General features: G+C 57.2%; 1 long non-coding RNA gene across 1 annotated transcript; it reads right to left on the bottom strand.

The window, feature by feature from the left end:
* Window positions 1–471: 471 nt before the first annotated feature.
* On the bottom strand, window positions 472–3,382 carry LOC132003730 (uncharacterized). Its single transcript, XR_009400281.1, has 3 exons — window positions 3,172–3,382; window positions 1,556–1,756; window positions 472–1,032 (listed from the first exon to the last, which is right to left on the bottom strand). It is a non-coding gene; the product is annotated as an uncharacterized LOC132003730 (long non-coding RNA).
* Window positions 3,383–5,419: the final 2,037 nt, after the last annotated feature.

The raw sequence follows: 5,419 nt of genomic DNA, 5'->3' as shown, positions 1-5,419 counted from the left end.
ATCATGCATTGCAGGCTCCCCTGACTGAGCCAGCCAGGTGCCACGTGAAAACGTTTTAAAAGGACAATTGGAGGGCGCCTGGGTGGCTCAGTGGGTTAAGCCGCTGCCTTCGGCTCAGGTCCTGGGATTGAGTCCCGCCCGCATCGGGCTCTCTGCTCAGCAGGGAGCCTGCTTCCCTCTCTCTGCCTGCCTCTCTGTCTACTGTGATCTCTCTCTGTCAAATAAATAAATAAATTAAATCTTAAAAAAAAAAAAGAATTCATTAAAAGGACAACTGGGGCGGTGGGGGTGGGTGGGAAGGGGGGGCACCTGGGTGGCTCAGTCGGTTAAGCATCTGCCTTTGGCTCAAGTCAAGATACCAGGTCTGCGACGGAGCTCTGAATAAGGCTCCCTGCTCAGCTGGGAGTCTGCTTCTCCCTCTCCCTCTGCCTCTACCCCCTGCCTCTACCCCCTGCCCCCACCCCGCTGCCATGTGCTCTCTCCTTCAAACAAATAAAGCTTTAAAGGAGTTCCTCCCAAGGTTGCCTTACCTATTTCTTCCTCCTCCACCCAGGGAGGTATCTCGTGACTGACATTTCCCATTCTCCATAACATACTGAGACCCTTGTCTGCCCTGGAGCAAGAAGCCTCATGGTCAGAACCATGGCAAGCACTGGCCCCTTTGACCTTCAGACCTGACCTTCAGACCTAGCCTATGGTGTCCCCAATGGCCTCCATGCCTCCATGGCCCCCTCCACTGGCTCCTTTGGCAGCACTGCAGAAAGTGCTGGAAATGAGTTCCAAGGATGGCCAAAGAGCTGAGCCACAGATCTCTCAGAGGGGAAGGAGGAGTGTGGCCAACAGAACAAGTCAGTGAGGCAAAAAGGCAGAGTTGCCTCGTGCTGGAATCACGGAGGGGGAAGGACAGGAACGTGGGAGTGTAGCCTTTGTGCACCGGGAACCAGGGGCGTCTGTGTCTTGCCTTGTAGGGGTCTTGTTTCTCAAAGTCGGTTTCTTGATTTTTAACTCGTGCGCCGTACGTGTGAATGCTTCCTAAAAATGACAAGAGGGGAGGGTTTGTATTTGCAGCGACTGTTCGAACACCCCGACACAGGTCCCGCTGGGGCTGCCGGTCCTCCTTGCAAGCAGAGTACCGTCAGAGGCCATCATCCACCTCTTGAACTCCCACCTCTCACGTCCAAGTCCATTGGGTCGACAGATCACACTAGGGAGAACCTGTTCCCCTAGTCTCCCTCACCTGACCACTTGCCTTTTCCTGGACTTCTGGTGCCCACGCCCCGGCTTGCTGCATCTGCCCTCACTCCCTCGTGACACTACCCTCACCTCCAACCCTCTTCCAAGCTCAGATTCCTTCACCTTCTGATTTTGCTCAAAAGCAGGTAGAACGGGGAGTGGCAGGACTCAGGGAGGCTGAACCTACAGGCCCCCAACTTTCTGGGTTGGCGACAGGCCCCCTGTCCACTTGGCCATCCTCCTCTGGTTTGGTTTTTTTCTTTTCTTTCTGCTGGGCAGAGAGGGGCTGCGGTCTTCTCTCAACTGGCTGACGTCATCTCACCTTTGGGCCAACCATTGTTTCGTGCGCTGATTCTGTGGAGAAGCAAGCTTTGAAACCCCTCGTCTGGCAGCGCACGGCGGAGGGCAAGGGGGAGGCACCATGTGCTTGGTACTAAAATCGAGCAGTGTAACGAAAGCATTTCTCTCCACGACCTCAAGGATCCTCCCTGAGCTGGTCCTGCCTGGGTTAACCTTGACATCCCTGAAAAGACAACCAGCAATAAGTCTGGGGTGTACCCACCAATTACGTTCAGGTGCGTAAGCTCTGGAATTATGTTCCTGCTACCGCACGTAGGTAGTGTTGGTGGGACCTCGGCCAAGTGATTTAGCTTCTCTCAGCCTCAGTTTTCTCATCTTTAAAGTGGGCAGATTAGTAGAACATGACATGACATGTCCTCAGCCTGCGGCATCGTTGGGAGGGGGGGGGGGCATGGTAATTGTTCAGTAGCGTTACCACGATGGAAAGTCATCTCACCGGTCTTCAGAGAACTGCTCTAGCTCCAGAGTCTGTGGTCAAAGAGACGGAGATTTTAAGAAATTCGGAGCATTGAGTAGGAGCCTCTGGGAATTCAGGGCAGAGACAGGTGGGAGTCCAGGGATCAACCTTCCTGGCTTCTCTTGGGAGACCTGAGGCTGGTCTAGGCTGGGGGATCAGGAGCTGGTAGGCTTGAGTCAGATGCCCCAGGAAGAGCTAGCTTGCTTTACAGCCATGCACACAGCAGATCCTCGGGGAAGCTGGGGGCATAGCTGTAGATCACAGCACAGGACAGAGACCTACCCCAGGCCATTATGCCAGAAGGTGCTAGGGCTGGACACCTGCAGTTTATAATGCTTGTCTTGGGTTTCTCAAGTCAGCAGGACCGGGCACTCCCTGTGGACCCGAGGCTCAGGGCACCGGGTCCTGGAAGAGGCAGTCCTTATTGTCTGGAGTGATTAGAAGACAAGGGGCACCAAAGCCATCCTTCATCCTGAGCGTGCTCTGAGGCTGGCCTCTGGACACCTCAGTCTAGGGCTCTGGAGGGCACCTCAGAAATCCTGCCACCGCGGGCTGGAAGGAGACAGTGACGTCCCCTGCTGTGGCTCTGGGGGATCGCTGATATTTACGATGGCCTTGCAGCTACCTGATTCTTGGGAGGCTGAGCCCCCAACCTCTGGCCAGGACAGGTTCTGGGAGCTGGGGGATGGCGTCTGCGGTGGCTCCCCACTTCAAATCCTGCCCAGCCTCGGGCTCATCGGCACCTGGCCAGTCTCACCTGGGCTGGAGGGGTGCAGGGAAGAAGTGTCTTCTGGCCGGGGCACAAATGAGGAGAGCCAGCAGAGGCAGCCCTTGGGGGCGGCGGCGGGATGGGAAGGATTTCAGGGGGCTCGGAGGGAAGAAGGGGAGAGGAGGCGGGAGGAGGGGGGGTCACGGGATCCACGAAGGGAACTGGCCAGCAGATCTCTTCCCCCACATTCCTCCCGGAATTTTTTTCGTTCCCTTGGTTATAGAAGAATAGCAATTAGCAAATTCAGTAAAAAGAGCCAGAAATGGAGATTGTTTGCGCGTTCGGGGGCCAACGTGCGTTAGTGGAGGAATGTGACCAGAACTATATATAACCCCTCTCTCGGCCCACCCACCTGTCCAGCGGAGTGAGCGATGGTCTTGTTTGTTCTGGGCTGGTATGTGGCTCACTTCGCTCTGGGAGCCCACCATCTGGGCCCGAGCCTCGCAGCCAGTAGCTCTCGGTGACCATATATGGCAAAATGATATATGTGATAAAAAGAAGCCAAATTCTCCAATTGCGTCAGCCCCCGGAGCACGCAGGCTGCCTGGCTCGAACCCCTCCCAGGCCGGCTCCCCGCCTCCCGCCCCACAGCCGGGCTCCGGAAACCCCAGCGGCTCAGCGATTGGCTGGGGATGCGGGGGAGGGGGCGGGGGGTGGGGCCTCCACGCCTCGCCCCGCCCGGCCAGCTCAGGCCGGGACAGACTTCGCTGCGTGATTGGGGTGGGGACGGTGATTAGGGGAGGCCCCACGCTGCGGCGGTGTGTTTGATCCTGGCCCTAAACCAGGAAGATTGGAAGTTGGGTGATGAACCGACATTCTTTCCGGAAAACAGCCTAGTGTGGGGTCAGTGCGTATGTGGGTAATGGGTCACGGGGCACAGTCACCCCCAAGTCCAAGGATATCATGAACCCCTCATTCCTCGGACATCTCTGCAATCCCCGTGACTTTAACCCACCAGGAGAACGTTTACGCTAGATTGCTTAGCTGGGGGAAAGAAAAAAAAAATTTTTTTTTTAACCTTCTCTAATTCTTTTTTCCCCTCTGCTCTGTCTGCAACCGCCAAACCTCACCGCTGGGCTCACCCCAGCTCCCTGAGTCCCCATTCTGGGCCAGGCGCTACTTCTGGGAGCTGGGGGAAAGTGACCAGCGCAGAGGAGGGCCTGGCCCTCTCCAGCAGCTCGCCCTGGGACAGAGATGAGTCCCTGACCATTGCTGTCAAGGGACATGGAGCCCAGACACGGGGGCCGAGGAGGGTCGTAGGAGGAGGAGACACAGGACAGGCTAAGGAGAAAGAGCAAGAGTCCGGTGAGGTAGGCCGAGCAGGGAACCTTCTCCAGGACGCACTAAAGGGGCTGGACCTCTGCATACTCCCCAGCCTCCTGTGGCCCCTGAGCCCACGCCCCCCCCCCCCAGCACAGGCACGCACCCACGGCCCGGGGCCAGCACCCGCACACACGCACACGCGGGCACGCACAACACAGGAGGAGCACACAACACGTGCGCCGAGACACGTGCTCATGGCCACCCATTGCCCCGTCGTCGCGTGAACAATGAACTGTAGCAGAAGGACAAGGGCACAATGAAGTACAAATGAGAACCCAGGAGAGAAGGCAGGCTTGGGGAAGGCGCTCTGCCGCCGCGTGGGCGGGAGAGCCGAGGTTGGAAGGGGACTGACATTCTGGCAGGCTCCTCCTGCTCCCCCTTTGGGGAAGGCACAGATGGGAATGGAAACAGCTGGTCAGCAGAGGTGGGGTGGGGGGCCTGAGCAGAGGCTAGTAGCCCAGCCTCCCACCACTGACCAGCTCAGCTCAGGATGTGTGTGTCTGTGTGTGTGCAGGGTGGTGGTGGTGGGGGGGGGGCGTCAGCACCCACTTTCTGACAGCCGCCAGTCCTGGCGCCTCCTACAGCTCCCCTTCCCTGAGCTACGACAGAGGCTGGGACACTGGACGAAGGAGGTCCCTGAGAAGCTGTTGTGTGTAGCCCCACAGGAAAATAGGGTCTGGGGGCCCTGCCTGGCTTTCTGCCCACCAGGGTGCCTACACTGACCAGATGTGTCCCTGGACACTATTGAAGGCATGAGAGCCTGTCCTGAGGGGTAAGTGTCATCACTGACCATGCCTTCAGATACCCGGGTCCCCTGAGCATTCAGAGAGAAGGATAACATTTTAGGGTATGGTTCAATTGCTGCTTCTTCCAGGAAGCCCTCCTTGGCTTTCCAGGGCTAGGCCCTGCCCCCTTCTCTGGGCTCATTCAGACACCACAGCACAGTGGGATGTTCCCAGTGGTTACGAGGGGCAAAGCTCAGGATCTCTTATGACCCAGACTACACACATATCCCGTCGGCCTCACAGAGCCACCTTGATAGGATAAGGGAGGGGACTACATACAGGCACAGTGACCAGGAAGTGAGGATCTTTAAGGGCCATCTTGGAGGCTGGTTACCAGAGTCACCGAGTCTGGGGTAATTTGTTAAGCAGCCATAGACAAGGAAACGGTGCATGCCCTCGCAAGGGGACTTGGGCCCAGGTGACAGGCAGATAAGGTTGGGTGGGACTAAACTCTGGGTCTCTATATTAGATGGGATTCTTCCCATTGCCAGA

This window comes from Mustela nigripes, chromosome 16 (assembly GCF_022355385.1).
Source record: "Mustela nigripes isolate SB6536 chromosome 16, MUSNIG.SB6536, whole genome shotgun sequence".
NCBI lineage: Eukaryota > Metazoa > Chordata > Mammalia > Carnivora > Mustelidae > Mustela > Mustela nigripes.
Note: the sequence above shows the minus strand (reverse complement) of the source record. Positions and strands in the feature narration are given on the sequence as shown.